The sequence below is a fragment of the Rhinolophus sinicus genome, chromosome 1 (assembly GCF_057876585.1).
Source record: "Rhinolophus sinicus isolate RSI-liver-muscle chromosome 1, RSI-T2T, whole genome shotgun sequence".
In the NCBI taxonomy this organism is placed as follows: domain Eukaryota; kingdom Metazoa; phylum Chordata; class Mammalia; order Chiroptera; family Rhinolophidae; genus Rhinolophus; species Rhinolophus sinicus.
The window spans coordinates 46,036,798-46,056,857 of record NC_142501.1 but is presented as its reverse complement, the minus strand read 5'-3'; the positions used below and the strand labels follow the sequence as shown (position 1 = coordinate 46,056,857).

General features: G+C 35.4%; 1 protein-coding gene across 4 annotated transcripts in view; it reads right to left on the bottom strand.

Moving 5' to 3' along the window:
* The window catches only part of CNTN1 (contactin 1), a 289,420-nt gene extending 272,903 nt beyond the window's left edge, over positions 1-16,517 (bottom strand). For 2 of the 4 annotated variants that reach the window (XM_074325831.2, XM_074325832.2), the window contains exon 1: positions 16,350-16,484. The gene's annotated coding sequence lies outside the window, so the exon portion shown is untranslated. Of the gene's footprint in view, positions 1-16,349 lie in introns of all 4 variants that reach the window. The other 2 variants (XM_019756346.3, XM_019756344.3) reach the window with 2 other exon arrangements.
* Between the last annotated feature and the right edge of the window lie 3,543 nt (positions 16,518-20,060).

Sequence of the window (20,060 nt, the reverse complement as noted above, 5' to 3'; positions counted from 1 at the left end):
ACAGGTCACCATTAGTCACAATAAGTAGTATGAACAAAGGCACTAATGCAATAATGCAGTGGTTTGGAAGATAGCGAGGCAGTTCCTTTTTAGGGAGTAGTGATAGTTATTGCTGGATGGATAACATGTATATGAAGCATGACCTCTTGAAAAGATAATTGAAGAGTTTGGTCCTTAAATTTAGATTTTAAATAAGTAGACCATAAAATTTTAAAAGTAGGTCCATAGTTGTGGCCATTGGGGTCAGACAGATTTGAATGTGATCTGGTTCAGTCCCTTACTATCTGTTGATCTTAGGTTATTTAACTTCACTTGGATTCATGTCCCTCATCTGCAGAGTAGTAATAACATATAACCGACTGAGTTGTAGTGACAATTAAGTCAGATAATGCTTGTACAGGCATAAAGCAAAAATGTGATAAATTATAATCTTTATACTAATATCTGTGATGATGTTATTAGTACAGAACTATCTTAGATTCAGTTTCCCCTTGTGGTTGAGAATAAAATGGATTGTAGAACAGAAGCACTGTGTTCAGAAAATGGAGTTTAGTGTGCTTGTGAAACCACCAAGTGGAGATGTCCAGTGCATCTTTAATAAAATGGATCTGATCTATAGGTGAAATTGAAATTAACCACTTAGAAGGTATCAGTGTGTGTGTGCATGTGTATGTATATATATATATATATATATATATATATATATATATATATATATAAATCAAAACTATAACTGGGAAAAAGATATGACAGTAAGTGTATTTAAATTGAGGTTATGGGTTTATTGCAGAAGCCTCAGGAACTTTGATGCTTAAAAGAAAGGTAAAAGAAAAAATTACGAAAGTTTCTGAGACTTAAAAGAAAAACCAGAAGGTGATTTCATGAAATCCCAGGGACTTGAGTTACATCAATCAGCTATTGCCTAATGACATTGTAAAACAAATATCCCAGAATTATAGTAACCTTTTTTTCTTTCCCCCCCCCAGTGGGTCCACCACAAGGTGAGGTGAAGTCAAATTTAATGATGGCATTGCACTTTACAATCCTGCTTTAGGCTGCAGGATTGATTGGGTTTGGCTCTAAGCTTTACATTGGCTCTAAGCTTGGCTCTAAGCTTTACATTGATCCCAAAATATGTGCTTCTCATGGCAGATGACAGTGCATAAGAACGAAGCCAAACTGCAGATGTGAAATCTCTGCTTAGTCCACATCCTCTACTATTATGTTGGGCAAAGCAAGTCATATGACCAAGCATAACATCAATTGGTATGGCACTACGCTCTGTCAACAGTGGGAATGGAAGAGAAATGAATATTTGCTTAACAATAAATCAAAACTATCAAAAGACCTTTCCAAAAAGGAAAATTCAATAGAGTTAATTTCTGTTGAAATGTCAAGTAAGGAAATATTTGAAAGGTACCCATCGGACTTAGGAACTTAAGGGGTATTTTGGTGACTATGTAAAGTACAATTTTACTGAAATGTCTGGTATAAAAACCAGGTTTTAGAGGTTTAGAGTGAATTGAAGGTAAAGAATGGTCGATTAAACCTAGATAAGCGTTCAAAAAACTTTGGCTATGAAAGAGAAAAGGGAGAAATGACTGCAGTAGTTTGTAGGGGGCAAGAGTTAGAGGAAAATTTTTGTTTAATTTTCTCTGCATTGTTTTTAAGAGGAAAAATAACTAAGAATGTTTAAATGCTGATATCAGGAAGCCAGTAGAATGATCAAGTTTGAAGATCCAAGAAAGGTGATAATGGATATAGTGAGGGCCCATAAAGGTGGGAGGATGCGATTCTGAACCCAAGAAGAGAAAGAAAACTTGGTCTTTCCTCTTCCATTATGATAAATTGGAAAGATGGGAGAATGTTGCTATAGCTTATGTCATAATTTTGAAACTACAGGCTAGTAATTCTGGAAAAAGAAAGAGAAAAGAAGTAAAATTTAAAAAGTAGCTAGAAATGTTGTAAAAAAAAAAAAAAAAAAAAAAAAAAAAACCACACGTAACTTAAAAGTTTGAAGGTAGGGCAAAATTGGGAGTTGAGAAGATAAGATTGGACTTTATGGGGAGGAAGCATATGTGTGTAAGAGCAAATTTTATTTCATGCTGTTGAAAACTGAGATCTGGAATCCAAGTAGTGGAACTGGAATAAGGAAAGAGACGAGATCCTTCTCTCTGATAGGTTTAAAGGATAGTAGTAGAGATAAAGACAAGGTGAAGTGAAGTCAAATTTAATGAAGGCATTGCACTTTACAATGATATTTTTAGTAACATAAATATTAGTGTCATCTTCCAGAATATATTACAGAAAAGTTATGCAGGAAGGATGAATTTAAAATTCAAAAACAAAAATAACTAGGCCACGTATGAATTACATTAAGAAATCTAAAAAGATAAAGTAACTGCTGTGCCCAGCAAGATTGTCTCAATACCTACATATGAGCAAGAACCCAAAAGAAAGTCCTTCATTTTACAGTACTTGTAAAAATAGAAGGCAATATGAATAAACACTATCTGTGGTAACATCCATAACATTGTTTCTCAGTTGATTCTCAGAAATATTTTAATTGACTAGCAGTCGTTTTGCTCATATCCACTCATATCTACCACCACAGATCAGAAAATATTCAGTGGGAAAATTTCAGTACATTGTCAGATAACAGTTGATGTGATGTTAATAGAAAATCTTAATGATACAATTTAGACTTCCAAAAAATACAAGCATAGCCATGAATAATATACCATAATTACTCAAATATAAAAACAAAAAAATAGAAGAAAAATGTAACTTCAAATTAGACTCAAAATTCTAGTACATAATACAATTTACCTTGGTGAAAAGAGCCCAGGAATAAAACGGCACTGGAGGAGTTAATATAAAACAATGTATCCATCTTGTTAATATTTATATAAGAATTAGAGCAAATGATCTTTGCTCTGAATTTGTAAATAAATTATTCACTTTTCCCAATGACCTTGAGAATTTGAGAGGCTACATAAACTATATTTTAATGTTCTTAGCAACCCAGAAACCATCTCTCTAAAGGTCACCCAGGAAACTGAAGACTCCAAAATACTGTTCCCTCTTCACATTTCCCTCCTCCTCCATCAATAAAACACCTGTATTTGGAGACAAATTAGTCTCCCAGGATTAGTCATCACAATATATGTATGGCCAAGTAAAACAGAATAACCAAAGATTAGATCATTTTATGTACTGAAATAGGTTAGTATTTAACATGAAAGAAAGGGATGTCCTAATTGTCTACTGATGTTTATAAAGTTGTTTTATGATAGCAAACAAAAAAGATAATAGAAATGAAAGAGGAAGGGGAGGAAAGCAGTAAACAGAGTGATAAATAGATATTATGACTGGCATCATGATGATTCTTGATGTATTGAAAAGCAATCCTTCAGTCTCAGTCTGAGCAGGTGTGTGTGTGTGTGTGTGTGTGTGTGTGTGTGTGTGTGTGTGTGTGTTCATATGTATATATTATGGGAATATAAGCCTGTGTTTCAGCCAAGTTGACTAAATTTTTTCTTTCTCAAATGTAGTCTGAGAAGCTCCAGAAATGCTGCTAGAAATGCAGATTCCTGAATCATCTTCCAGATCTACTGACCCAGAATCTGTAGTGATGGAGGTCAGAAATTCTCATTTTTAACAATTTCAGGTAATCCCTTTGAATTATAAGGTCAGAGAACCAATGCCCTACAGTGTATCCGTTATAGAACTGTATTGATATAATTGTACCTACCAATATGAAGAAAGTAATATGTATATGTGCTAATAAGCTGATGATTTCCTTCTGGCATCCTCAGAATATGGAGTATTAGTACAAAAGAATATTTCCAAAACATTGTGTTTATTGAAAAATTTATATGGAGTGTTGAGTATACCTAAGTGTGAGGCACTTTTTTAGGCACTGAAGATTTTAAAAATGACACAACAGTAAAGAAAGGCAGACATAGATGTAAGTACGGCTAATGAAGGGGCTATGGTAGAAGATTGTAAGGGACATAAACAAGAGAGGGAAAAGTCAGGCTAGTAGCTTCTTAAATGAGGTGTCATGGAGTAACCTTGAGAAATGCTTGCCAGATACACAATGCAAACACAAGTAAAACAACTTTGTCTTATTAAAGCATCAGACTTTTACAAAACCAGATGTTATTTTTGCTCAGAATTCTGTCTAAAGTCCACTATTAAAGAAATACGGAATCAAACTATGACCTGGTGCAGATGAAGTAATTTCCCATTAGTATCCATCATCCACAGCACTTGCCCATTTCAAACAAGCACAGGTGTAGGACAGATGAAAAGATAAACATAAGTAAGCTGAGCAAAAGTTCCATGAAAACAATGAAGCAGAAATAATGAATCAAGATTCATATAGCAGTATCAAGTCAAAGGACATTGCAAGCAATCGTGAAGGAAAATACACCCTGGATGAAACAAAATCCTCTTGGGGAATCATTCTTGGGGAAAGTCTGACAAATTTTAATTCTCTAATGAATCAAACAAAAAGCAATTAGCTTTGAAAAGTTCAAATGATTTTGGACATTCTAAAAATGACCGCTATTGTCAATATAGCTCAGTGTGATATTTCCCTAAAAAATGATGGTACTAAAAAGAGACCAAAAGTGAGGAAACAAATTATGCCACTCGTTACATATCAGTTACTCACTGAAAGTTTCCAATATATAATTTCAGCAGAGTACCAAAAATATAGGAATTTTTATTGCAAGTATAAGCTTCTCACATGCCAAGAAGTGATTCTTTGAGCACATTTTACTATGACTAATAAAATCAGTTAGGTTAGTGATAATGACAATTTTTTCCTCTTCATAACTAGTAACTTGACCACAGTAAAAATGAATAAGAAAAAATTCTCAGTCTGGTGATCAAACATAGGAAGTTTCAAGGAAGAATATTTTATAAAAATCTTCTATTTCAATTATCTCTAATATCACAGCACTACTGGACTTCTTTTTTGAGTGATTTAGTCATATTTTAAATGACTGCTTTATATACTCCTATAACAAATATGATTGTATGCAAACAGGAAACCATATGTGTATATAAAAATAAGCATAGTGGCGTTCTCAGACATGGCTAAGGATGAAATCCAAAATCCAGGACATCTGCAAACTTCTATGGCTTTTAAAAAGATGCATGTCTTAGCAGAAATCTAGTTCTCAAAGAAGCTGTGGGAAAGATTAAGATGAAAATGTATGACTCAGTACATTTTTTAAATTTTCTCTGCTTAATTACTCAAAGGAAGTTTTCATAACATACTAATAGTAATATGAAGCCAAATGTGAAATACTACTAGACCTTACTAAAAGTGCTATTTTGGAGAGTAGATGCTTGCCAATTTTGTAGCGAGACTTCTTATCAAGAATTATCTAGATATGTTGTTTCTATTTTAGAGTTAATTTTCTTAACATTTTTGAAATTTTATTTCATTAAATCCTCAAATACTATTTTAGGATATCTTATCAAATCACTGCCTTACTTGGAACCTTTTTTCCCAGAGTAAAACACAAAGTCTTTAACACTTTAAAAGATCTTTCTTGATCTACTATTTGTTCCTCCTCAGCCACATGTCTTGCTACTTCATAACTTATATTCTATCATATTTTAGATTTCTTTCAGTAATTTGAACCAATCATACTCTCCTAAACGTCGTTGGTATAGAACATTCACCTAACACGTTGACTCTCCTTGCGTTACAGCATTCATTACAGTTTTGTGTTCTTTTTCTCTATTTTTCCCACTTATCTCCTGAAGGCAGATAAGAGTCTGGCTTATTCATTACTATCTCTCCAGGCCCAACACAATGCCTACCACACAACAGATCTGTGGTTCTGTATATAACATCCCTCTTTCTCTCCTCCTTGTCTCTCAGTCTTTCTCCCTTTCTCCCCACCTACTGTGTTTCCCCGAAAATAAGACCTAGCCGGATAATCAGCTCTAATGCATCTTTTGGAGCAAAAATTAATATAAAACCTGGTATATTAATTTGTATTATATTGTATTGTGTATATATTATGTTATATTATATTATATTATATTATATTATATTATATTATATTATATTATATTATATTATATTATATTATATATTAATCTGGTCTTACAGTAAAATAAGATCAGGTCTTATATTAATTTTTGCTCCAAAAAACACATTAGAGCTGATTGTTGGGCTAGGTCTTATTTTCGGGAAAGCACAGTATGACTCACTTAGAGCTACCACTTCTCCAGTTTCCAGATACAAACAAGAACCTGTCTCCCGTGCATAATCTACAAAGTAGACTCTGGCCAGAAATTGAAATAATGCAAATAACACTTCTTTCTTTCCTTTATTTATTATATGTAGTATTCATACCATTTCCCCGAAAATAAGACCTAGGCAGACAATCAGCTCTAATGCGTCTTTTGTAGCAAAAATTAATATAAGACCCAGTATTATACTATATTAATATAAGACCCGGTATTATATTACACTACAGTAAGTAGGTAAGTGAGAGAGAAGAGGTACGTGCCTGACTAGCCTAATCAACTAAATCAAACCTGGAAAATAATCACATGCCAGACAATACAGCAAACATACCATTACAACAATTTTCCCCACGTTTGAAAATGAAGCCACTCAGAGTAATAGAAGTTGAGTAAATTTCCCCCAAGAATACACGTCTACTAAGTGACAAAATACATATTTAAATATATGTGTATTAACATCTAGTATTATACTCTTTCCTACATGAGAAAATATAACCATATATTATATTAAAAGTCTATGGCACTACAATAACAATGAAAGGGGGCAATTTTTTATCACTTGAATTTTATAAAAAACTTAGATTCCATTTTAACTGAAATGTTTTACAATCCCAATAAAAATTCAATTTTATATATTAAACAACAAAACAGTCTATAGAGAAATAACTAATTTTAAATTTTATTATGTCATCAGTATGCAACTATGCTTCATTTATTTTATTTACTAATAGTTTGATTTGGAAAGATAAAATCATCTAAACACGTTTGAACCAGTGATAATACTCAGTACTGAGAATAATATGCAAAAATCAAACATCCTTATGTTACTAGAATTATAAATTATTGCAGTCTCTTTGAAGGACAATTTGGAAATACTGATAATCTGTAAAAGATGTACCTTTTTGCTAGCAATTTCACTCTAGAAATACACTTTAGAGAAATATTCCTAGGAATGTACAAAAGTACATGTAGAATAATGTCCTTATGGCATTCTTTTTTTAAAAACATGGAAATAACCCAAAGATACAATCATGGGATATAAATTATGTTCCATGCAAAGCAATATTATGCAAATGCTAAAAAAATAATGTGTTAGCACTATAACGTGTGGAAATAAGAATTGCCAAAGATAAAAACAAAAAATAACATAAAAGTGACAAAACATTACATGTAGTATGATAAAATTTTAATGATAGTAATAATGATATATTGAAAACTATTTCTATGCAGAAAACTATTTGAATATATATACATGATGTCAACAGTAGTCAGTTCTGTGGATTGATTTAAATGAATGAAAAGAGTCATTAAAGATATAGCCGCTATTAATAAAATAATATGAGATTATTTTGAAAAACAGTGTCAAATATATCTAACAATTTAGATGGACAAATTCCTACAAAAATGCAACTTATCAAAAATAAATGAAATAATAATTACAAAATATGAATAAAAGTAATTAAATCTCTAATTTAAAATTTTGTCACAGAAAAAATAAGTTCTAGGGCCAAATAGCTTCTCTAGTAGATCTTACAATATATTTAAGAAAGAAGTCATATAGATCATACACAGACTCTTACTAGAATAAAAAGAGGGAATATATTCTGACTCTCATGAGTTCATCCAATGTAAATTTGACACCAAAACCTGACATAAAACATTTTTTAAAAAGAGCAAACAAATCCTAAATAAAACATTATCAAACCTAATCCAGTAATATACATAATAGGTAACATATACATCATGAACTTGTTAATTTATTCCAGGAGTTCTGGTTTAATATTGAAAATCAATCAATATAATTCTTTGCATTAACTTCATATAAGAGAAAAATCATATGTTCATCTCAATAAATTTAAAATTATTGTAAATTTAAAAATCTTAAACAAAAATAGGAGGAAACTTTCTTAACCTGGTATAGAGTATCTATAAAAATAAAACAGTTAACGGTGAAATTTTGAGAAATTTTCTTATAAGGTGAGGAATGAGACAAAGATGTCAATTATTATAACTTCTATGCAACATTGGCCTAGAGAGCCCAGTCAGTGCAATAAGACAAGATTTCAAACAGTTATAAGAAGTAGATAAGAAGAAATAAACATTATTCTCAAATGATACAACTGAATATCTATAAAGTTAAAAAGAATCAACAGATAAATTATTAATATTGATAATATTGGTGAGTTTTACAAGATTATAAATAAACGACATACAAAAATCAATTATTTACTATCAACAGAGTTAGAAACTGAAAATTTACAATTACAGTACTTACAATAGTATAAAAAAAGAAAAAAAAATCAGACACCTAAGAGTAAATCTAACAAAAGATGTGCAAGGATTTCACACTAAAAGTTTTAAACATCATTTAGAGAAATTTTTAAAGACCTAAAGAAAGTGATATATAGGCGATCATAAATAGACTCAATTTTTTAAACATGTCAATTATCTCAAATTGATTTGCCAATTCAATTCCTTCTTAATCAAATTCCAACAAGAATTTCATAGAAATTAATGAGCTGTCTTTAAAATTTATATTGAAAGGCAAAGAGCCAATAATAGTCAAGACAAACTTAAAGGGTAATCAAGTCAGAGGGCATACTGTAGTAAACATTAAGACCTATTTTAATATGTCAGTAATTAAGACTGTGTGCATGGTCTCAATGATAGACAAATAAACCTGTTAAACAGCATAAAGTCCAAAAACAGATCTACCCATACATGAATACCTGATTTTTGACAAAGGCAGCATTGCCAAACCATGGGGAAAGGATAGTCTTTTTAATAAATGGCTCTAGATAAAGTTTATATTCATATAAATAAGAAAACATGACTCAAACCTCACATAAAAATCAATTTCAAGTGAAACATAAAACAATATAATGCCTAGAACACAATATAGAAAAACAGCGCCTTGCCTTATAATAAATGATTGTTGAATTAAATAAGATACAAAAATCTAACTATGGAATACTTAAAATTGATAACATTTGATGATAAAAGATAACATTAAGGAGTGTTAAGGCAAATCAAAGAGTGGGAGAAGATATTTGCAAATATTTTCTAAGGGCTCAAATTCAAAATATAAGGAACATCCTATGCATCAATAAGACATATAACTCACTAGTAAAATGGATAAAACTTTTGAACAGATACTTCAGAACGTCCATTCGAATGGCCAAAACACTTACATAAAAAACTTCAATTTCTTATTAATGAAGGAAATGCATATTAAAATCATAACTAGATATCCACCTCTACACATTCCCACTCACTAGAATGCTTTAAATTAAAAAGACTATTAACACCAAGTGTTGATAAAGCTATGGAGCAAGTTGAAACCTCATACACTGCAGGCTGAACTGGAAATTAGCTCAACCACTTTGGAGAAACTAGCAATTTCAACTAAACAAGAACCTATGACTCAGCAATTTTAATCTTTTTTTTTTTATTTCCATAACCATATATTTGATCCCTTTTACCCTCATCTACTACCCCCATCTCCCCTTACCCTCTGGTAACCACTAAACTATTGTGTCTATGAGTTTTTGTTTATTTGTTTGACATGGAAACCAAAGTGTCTTTCCATAGATGACTGGATAAAGAAAATGTGGTATATACATAATGGAATACTATTCTGCCAAAGAAAAGATGAAATAGTGCCATTTGAGACAATATAGATGGATCTTGAGATTACTATGCTAAGCGAAATAAGTCAGACAGAAAAAGTCGAGAACCATATAATTTCACTGATATGTGGTATATAAAACCGAAAACAACAAAAGAACAAGCAGTTTTAAACTTAAGTACATCTTAACAAGAGATGCAGTAACATACAACGTCTGACAATTAAGTTTGCGAACTCATCCTAGAAAAAGTGCTACATGCCTCATTGCTGAATATCACTATGGTCACCTTTGAAGTACTCCCCTTGAGAAGCTATGCATGGACACCAGCATCTAGTCCACCTTTCAATGCAATTTTGGAACTCTTTTTCTGGAATGGCCATCAGAGCAGTCGTCAGATTATCCTTGATGTCCTGAATGTCATCAAAATGTCTTCCTTTGAATATTCCCTTTATCTTCAGGTAAAGAAATAAGTCATTGGGGGCCAGATCAGGTGAGTAGGGAGGATGTTCCAATACAGTTATTTGTTTACTGGCTAAAAATTCCCTCACAGACAGTGCCTTGTGAGCTGTTGCATTGTCGTGATGCAAAAGCCTTAAATTGTTGGCAAAAAGTTCAGATCGTCTAACTTTTTCAGGCAGCCTTTTCAGCACTTCCAAATAGTAAATTGTTTGCCCAATTGGTACAAATTCATAATGAATTAATACCTCTGATATCAAAAAAGGTAGCAATACTGTTGCAATAAGTTCGTGAACTTAATTTTCAGACCACGTAGCCAAAGTCCTAAGTATGGCTTTTCATTACAAAATTGCTTATTAAAGGACTTTCTTTCATCTATTTTTGTTGTATAAATCAACAAAACCAAGAAGTCAATTCATGAAAAACTGTGAAGATTGACATAGCTTCTAGTTTGTATTTATTGATTTACAAAGTATAGATAGAATGCTTAATTTGTTGAAATATTTAAATGAGTTCAGCTTTGACCCTTGTATGAATATCTTCATAAAATACTTATTGAGTATTAACTACCATGTTTCCCCGAAAATAAGACTGGGTCTTATATTAAGGTTTGCTCCAAACGCATTAGGGCTTATGTTCAGGGAATGTCATCCTGAAAAATCAGCTAGGGCTTATTTTCCCGTTAGGTTTTATTTCGGGGGAAACTCTAGACACAAAGATGAATAAGGCATGGCCAGTAGGATATGTCCTCAAGGGCTTATAATAAGGATAACACACAAGTAAAGAATCAGTTACACTATAATATAGTAAGTGCTCGCTGAGGTGTCTACAGATTGTTAATGGAAGCACTGAATAAGAGCTCAAAACTCAGCCTAGAAGTTTAGAGACATCTCCTAGAGAAAGTAGCAGCTGACCAGATCTTTGAAGAGGTTAGCAGATCAATTACAGGGCAAACAAGGATACAGGTTATTTCTAGCAGAAAACAGAATCTGGGGAAAGAGTAGAGTTTGAGAAAAACCATGGTGCATTAGGGGAAATGCAAACAGTTCAGTGCAATTGGCACTGTGGAAGACAGGAGATGGAACAGACTGGAATAATAAGAAAAGAGATTTAACGAAGTAAATAGGGACCATTTAATAAAGGACTTTAGGTGCAATGCAAAAGACTTCAACCATCTTATTATAGAAAAAAAAAATCAAAAGATTTTCAGCAGAGGAGATACCTGAGATTGGTTTTAGAAAGATAACTTTGGTTATTTATCGAAAATAAGTTTAAAAAACAAAAAGAAAAAGACTACAAGAAAAGAGGGACTCTGAACTCCGAATACCCTCATTTCCTACACAGAAAACAAAGACTTATAATGATTAAGCAACTTGCACAAAATCACAGAGACTGTAACTGACCAAGCTGGGTTTCATGCAAAGCTGTGTATAACCCTAACGTGTGTGCTCTTAAGGACCAGGGAAACTGCCTCTCACAAAAAAAAACTATAATGCGATAAACCCTAACCATTTAGAGAATAGTAACAAATAAAACAGTGCAGGGAAAGCAATGATATGGTCAAGTCTACATCATCAAAATCAAGTACAGAGGTGAGCAATTATTCAGTGAATTAAGGACCATCTGGATAATCCTGGCAAAAGCAGATTTAGTGCCTGAGTCATTCAGATAATTGTGCAAACAATGTGCCCTGCTCTGGCTGAGTAACCTGGTCATTAATATCCTCATAGTACGTTCTGCCCCATGGCACTTTTGAAATGGACAGTAGTAGCTCAGAAAGAATTAAGGTACTATTCATTTCATGGGAGAGCCACATAAATAATAATAGGATCTTAATAGACTGAGAGTGCATTTCATATGTCCCCAGGAGCCATTTCACAGGGATATATACATGATATACATAAGCCAAATCCCACTTCAAAGAAGGCAAGAAGTTCAGCAATAGTACCCTCAAATGTGTGTTCTTATATTCAATTATTTATCAGGTAGCAAAGAGCTACTGCTGCAAACAGATACACAGGTTAAACTACAATGAAGTTACAAATATCTGTATGTCCCAAAATATAAAAGGCAAAAAACACGGTGAGGAAAATTTTCACAGTATACCATAGATTTTTTGTTAAACAAAGAAAACAGGAATACCCCAAAAAAGAAATAATCAAGTAAAATACAAAACTAAGAAATACAAAGAGCCAATAAACGTGAAAACATTTCTCAACTCATCCAAAAATTATAGAACACAACTTAAAAGAATAATGGGATACTCAACTTCTACTATCAAAATAGTCACAATTTTGTAAACACAATACTAAATGTTAATAAGAATATTGCCATATTGGTTTATACTAAGTACCAATTCTGTATAAACTTTTTTTCTAGGGCAATTTGGTAAGCAATAGGAGTCTAGAAATATTTATATGTTTGATCAGGTAATGTCTGATCAAGAAGTTATTGTAAGGAAACAGTCAGAAATGGAAAATTAATGTATACTTACGTTCATTTTCTTAAGTGTGAAAAATAATCTAAAGACTCTATAAAAGAATATTTGGTAGCCATAAAAAACGGTTAGTAGGAATACTAAATAAAATAAGTGAATGTTTATGTTATGATGTTAAGTCGGGAAAAGGGCTAAATAAAAAAATGAATATTCACTCTAATTGTAAATTTGTAAATTTAAAATACCAATATATATTTATAATAATACAACTGGGAGGTTATAAATGGATCTTGCTTCATAGAGTTTTCTTTTATTTCCAGTTTTTCCTGAATGATTTTGTATTTCCTTACAATCACAAAAATGTTACTTTAAAGGTACTATTAAATGAATATACTTTTGAATGAAATTTTACACACTAGATCATTCATATAACCATAGGGAAACAATGTTCCATCCTCCTCCTGTTACATTTTCTAATCTCAGGATTTGAGCCCACCTGTTCTTGTTCCAACATTTGTGCACTTTAAAATACTGGGCACAGTAAAAGTTTCAAAGCAGAGTAGAACCAATAATGAAAATTAAAAATACGTAATACCAATAATATGTTGCATCTTAGATTCAAGCAGAGAGACTTATACACTGAAAATTTTGGTAAATTGCCTACTGCACTAATCCAGGCATGCAATGACAAATGAAACTGATATTGGGGAAAACAGAAAGACATAAATTAGAGTTGAGAATAAAAATGAATAAATCAGTTACTGAATAGATGGTGGATACTTGGAGGCAGGGGAAAGGAAGTCTAAAAACAAAACAAAAAAACTAATCACAAACCAGAAAGCTAGAAAAACTATGGTATCTTATGCTAAAAGCCAGTTTAAGGGTGGTGATGATTGATAGTGGGAAAGCAAAAAGTAGATTTCACTATTTCACTATGTACATTATCATTACTGTAAACAGTACTTCTAGTACTAATAGCTATTATTTATGAGTAATGACTATGGGCTAAGCCCTACTTTAAATGTGTTATATGCATTATCTCATTTAATACTAAAAAATTTTAATCCTAAAAAAAACTGAGGTAAGTGCTATTATAATCCCCAGTTGACTTATTGACATTCACTTATCTGCATAATGTATATAAATATTTATACATGTAGGCTTCCTTCCAAAACCTGTGCTTTTAGCCACTAGGACAGTATTTTGGAACGGCTAATGGAGAAGAGATTAAGAATGGAAATGCAGAAGGAGAATTTTATTTCCAAAAAAATAAATTGTCATCAATTTGGGGCATTTATTGGAAACTTAAAAGCAGGAAGAAGAGATAAGAGAGACACAAAGAAAAGAGGGTTAGAGAAAGAGAAAAATTATGACATCAGATCATTGTGGTATCAATAAATACTAATTTCAAAGAGGAGAGGGACAATATAGAAAATGGCAGATCAGAAGGGAAGAAAAAATGAACAGTATACCAAAAAAAAAAAAAAATACAAACATGGGACATATTGGCCTATATTATAACTGATAGCAATACTGACCAAATTTTGTTAATTGGACCAAAAAATGTGGGAAGCTAAACTATTCTATTTGAGGTGAACGTGCTATGCAATATAATTTACAGTAGGTTGTTAGAAGATTATGTTTGAAATAGTGGATTTTTGGAAGACTTTAAGCAAATTACTTGGTGTCTTCTAAATCTAAGAAAATAGAAAGGTTATCATCAGGATGAAATAATTACAGGCAATGGGAAAAATAAATGCACATACATGTGTAAAAGAGGGCCCAGGTATCACAAATAGATATAATCAGAAACATCAGCACAAGTTTAAGTATCAGGTCCACAAGTAAAATTTGTACAAAGAAATATATCAAAACTACTCTCAAAGATTGTAAAGGTCCATTAGTTCTATTAATACATCCTGTAAAGTGGGTGGATCCTTTCCCCCCAGGTCTCCAAATGCTGCTAGTAATAAGTTACCACCCAAACAAATTTACTACCATATAATCAAAATACAGGCATAAGTAAACCATATGCTCGGATGAGTTTAGTAAACTCTCCCAGATGTGATATATATTTATTTGATATGTGTGTTACATTTCAGTCTGGTAAGGTTCACGTGTACACTGTGAAGCTGTAAAATGCGGGAAAATAGATGAATAGCAAATTGCACTAAGAATGTATTCAAAATAATATTTGGGAATATTGATCTTGATGTGCATTACAGAAACATTATTTCATGCAGGGTTTCCTCAATCTGAGCGCATTTCTCTGGCTTTTCACCCAATGGAGAATTTGATTCCCTTTTGTCCCTCCCACTCAGTGCTTCCAGATTGCTTCAGAAGGCCAAGGCAGCCTGCTCAGCTGCAGGCAAACAGGGCTTGGGTGTGCAAGAGCTATATATAGCTCCACCTTGGAGATGTGCACACACAAGCACACATACAAATGTCCATGCTGAATTTGGCATGAATAAATGAGAAACGGTTGCAGCTCTCCACCCTCCCTCTTTCGCATCACCCCAATTTTTCAGTAATTTTCAAAGCAGGGTGTCATCAGTCCGGGAGAGTGATGCAGCGTCTAATTTCTCTGCAGTTCTTCTGCCTACTGCTTCCAACAATCTGACTCCGGCAAGAACCGGCACTGGGCCAACAACTACTTCCCAGATGCGGTCAACCACGAAGGCTACCTCGCAGCCGGGCGAGCCCATCCGGGCAATCCAGGCAATTACTTGACTCTGGGAATCCTCGAGAATAAACCCACATTTTAGAAACTAGGAGAGAAGGTGGTTCCCAGGAGACAACACCAGGCTAGGAGAGAAGAGGCAAAGCCTTCGCTGACTCCCCTTCTCAATCTGCCGCAGAGGAGAGAAGGGCCCATGTGTTCTCAATAGAGACGTAATTAATCCGAACATACCCCTAGAGTTGCAGGATTTTTCCCCACCCCCCACTCCCGAAGGGAACAAGCTCTTAACCCAGAGGCCAGGGAACAAGCAAGTCCCTTCTTCCCCGCAGTGCAATTATTCCCAGTTTGTGTCCCCCCCCCCCCCCCCGGGTTGTGCTAGAGTCCAGACCCAAGGTAGGAGAGGGAGAACGAGTGAGTAGGTGCGGACGGGCGTGGGGAAGAGGACAAGCTCTTCTCCATCTAGGAAGACCCTCGGGTTCCCGGCTGCTGACACGTCTGCTCCCCCAGACCCTTCCCTGCCGGGTCGACATGGCACCCCTCGGACGCGACACCGGCGGTGGCAGACGGCGGAGGCAGACGAAGCCTGAGAGGAAAGTTGACGAGGCACAGATGGGGGCTCGGTCCCCTCTCCACTGCTGCCCTGCCTCGCCCGTGACCCCGGGCTCCCGCATCTCGCACTCCTTCCCAGCAGCTAGACGCCCTGCACCCAATCCTTCCTGCCGTACTTCATGACTAGAGCTGAGGCCACCACATGAGATTTGGGGGTGATGAGGGCGGGGCAGGGCTGGGGGAAGGGGAAGGGAGGCAACAGCGTGAAAATACGCATTCTTTATCCTATCTGCACATAAGGAAAAGTCCTGCCTCCTACCTGTTCCCTGCTCCTGCTCTCCCCGGCGTGGCACAGCTGGACCATCACCTACAGGTTTCCCACTTCCGCTACAAACACCTGGGAGCGCATCTCCCCAGCCAGCGCCCCTCCTTGCCTCGGCCGAGCCCACCGGAGCTACTTGACAGCAGAAGCCGGGCCTTTTAGAGCGATTATTGGCGCCGGGGAAAAAGTGAGGCGGGCACCGGAGAAAATTCTGCGTCTCTGATTGGACAGGCCAGATGTCACTCTCACCCCAGGACCAGGGCTGGCTGCGGACTGGGGTAGCTGCTAAACCTAGCTGCAAAGGGTCTCTGCAATGCCTGGAACCAAAACCTGCTGCTACTGGATCAAGGACCCCTAAGAGGAGGGAAACTGGTTTGATCACTTGTCATCTGAGACCCCCCAAGAGGGGAGGAGGGGTCAGGCATAACCAGACACAGAACACTTTCCAGAGCTTCCCAAAAGGGACCATCTGTTCTGAGATTTGACAGGCAAAAATATCACGGGCAGTGCCTCAATGGAGAAGCACGAACTTTGGTTAAGAATGGAGCAAAATAGAAAAATATATATACTTATATGAAAAAAATAACAAGGAAAAAGAAAGACGTGAGGGTTTTCTTTGTTTCGAATATCCATTTTTGCCTAAATGTAACATGGAAGTTTTTCGTATGGAGAAAAGGTTAAACTGCTTGTTCTATAGTGCAAAGTGACTCCCAATTATTCCAGAGTAGGAACAGTTTCAAATGGGGAAGCGCTGCATAATAACCGCTCAAGAAAGAGTAAAAGAAGGAAACTAAGACCAAACTGCACAGAGGACTTTCCTTGGGCAGTTTGGTGGCAAAACTCTTAAAATACTCACCACCAGACTGACTAATAATCAGCCATTTCCCTTTCTACTAATATTCGTCCATTATTCCTTTTACAGTCAAACCCCTAGGCTGCAGAGCATGCACGTATAAGCTAACCCAAACCTAGGTGATCCGAAGCCTGTCTTTTAGGTGCAAGAGGAGGAGGGCAAAACAACTTTGTGCCCCTTTTCCATCTCTGACATTTGTCCCGGTGGAATTAGGAAGCTATGGAATTCAACGGACTTCTTAAATGGGAGGAAATGATAGAAAGATCACAAGTAAAGTTAAGGGTAGGGAGATGTGTTGATTTAGTGCCACATAAGAAAATAATCTTCTACCTCACAGGCTGCTTCCCACCTGAAAAACAGCCAATGTCTTAATTTTTATTGGGGAAGGGGAACAGGACTTTATTAGGGAACTTCCAGGACTTTTATTTATTTATTGCTTCCAGGACTTTTTTCCAAGTCAAGTTGTTGTCCTTTCAATCTTAGTTGTGGAGGAGGTTCTGTTCAGCTTCAAGTTGTCCTTCCAGTCTTAGTTGTGGAGGGCGCAACTCAGCTCCAGGTCCAGTTGTCGTTGCTAGTTGCAGGGGGCGGAGCCCACCATCCCTTGAGGGACTCGAGGAATTGAACTGGCAACCTTGTGGTTGAGAGCCCACTGGCCCATGTGGGAATTGAACTGGCAGCCTTTGGAGTTAGGAGCATGGAGCTCTAACCGCCTGAGCCACCGGGCCAGCCCCCAGCCAATGTCTTCATCCACCTAAATTAAGGAGTCATCTTAACTAACTCTGAGCGTAAGACACAATTCCCATACTCAAAGAGCTTATGATAGACTTGGGTCACTAGACAGCTATTAGAGGAGATGACATTGATATTAATGCTAAATCATTGTAGGCCTTCAACTTAGTGCTTATGATTATTATTACTATTAGGCCAGACTCTTCGTAAAATGTTCTCTTCATAAAACTTTAGAAAACAAATTAATGTATTTGAAAGTGGGAAAGAAGCCCGAGGGGTGATTAACAATGATTAATAGATGATTCTGATGCTGGGAACCCTCTTTACACTAAATGGGAATAATCAAAAAAATGTAATGGAAGTTTCTAAGCCCCGTCAGTCATGTTTCTACACAATATGCCTCCTAGTCTTTCACCTCAAGGCACCCACAACAGGCACCCACACCAATTGTTCCATCGAATTGGACAAATCATCCGTTATCTAGTGCATTTACTGAGACTTATTCTGTGCCACACCCTGTGTTGGATTCTAGGGAACTAAACAAGAATCATACACTGAACTTGTTAAAGAGGGACTCAGGCAGCAATTAAGATAGTAAAATATTGTAATACGGAATGTGTATTATCAGCATTAACATTTTTTTATTCCTAAGCATACTGTTTTGAGTCACAATGAACTCCAGTAGACCCTCTTCTAGATTTAAGCAGTGCAGAGAAGGTGGAGTATCACAGAAAGAAAACGAACATTGAGGTTAGCACAGGAGTTGAAATAAAGTGAAAAGAATACTAAAGAAATATCTGCTATCCTCATTCTTTCATTCCTTTATTCATTCATCCATTCATCCAGTCAACAAATATTACTGTTGTAAATATAGAGATGAATGAGATAGACAAGCTCTCATGGAGCATATTCTTTATTCTTCAATGTTACTTTGTGTATTTATTGATATAATTATAGCTCTGTATGTCTGAGCACATATACACACACACACACACACACACAACTTGGAAATAGTGTTAGGATAATTTCTATCTGGTCATCAGCCACCTCAGATAAAACAGTTTGCTCCAGGTTGCTAGTTATTATCTCAGAGAGAAAAACCTGCATATCTGTTCCTGGAATATACATATGAGGTCTGACAATTAAGTTCATGAACTCATCCTAGAAAAAGTGCTACCTCATTGCTGAATATCACTACGGTCACCTTTGAAGTACGACCCTTGGGAAGCTATGCACAAATGCCAGCGCTTAGTCCACACTTCAAAGCAATTGTGGAACTCTTTTTTCTGGAATGGCCATCAGAGATGTCATCATATTATTCTTGATGTCCTAAATGTCATCAAAATGTCTTCATTTCAATATTTCGTTTATCTCCAGGTAAAGAAAGAAGTCATTGGGGGCCAGATCAGGTGAGTAGAGAAGGTGTTCCCATGCAGTTATTTGTTTACTGGCTAAAAACTCCTTCATAGACAGTGCCCTGTGAGCTGGTGCATTGTTGTGATACAAGAGCCAGGAATTGTTGGCGAAAAGTTCAGGTCATCTAACTTTTTCAGGAGCCTTTTCAGCACAGCACTTCCCAATAGTAAATTTGGTTAACTGTATCGTCCAATTGGTACAAATTCATAATGAATAATCCCTATGATATCAAAAAAGGCTTAGCAACATCATTGCAACAAGTTCGCGAACTTAAGTGTCAGACCTCATATATGAATGTATCAAAAGCATCTGCTGCAAAGCATTTTACATTTTCCAAATCTCTTTAGGCTACAATCCCATTTGTTCTTACTTAAGGAACAGAGTCATTATTAGCCCCATTTCACAATTGAGGAAATTGAACTGGCAAAGGAAATGCACTTCTTTGAAAGCATAATTGTGTATATGATGCTTGGTATATACAAGGCATCCAATACATACTTATTGTGAATATATGGCTCATAAAATGTGAGGGTTTGAAGAACTTTAGAAATCATTGAGTTCTACCCATTATACGAAGAAGGAGAGAATCAGACATTATAATATGCCCAAGGTCATGTATCTAGTTAGGAGCCAAGCTCAGTCTAGAACCCAGATCTTAGGACTACTCATTCATTATTTTTTCCACCACAATGAACAATAACTTTTTCTGA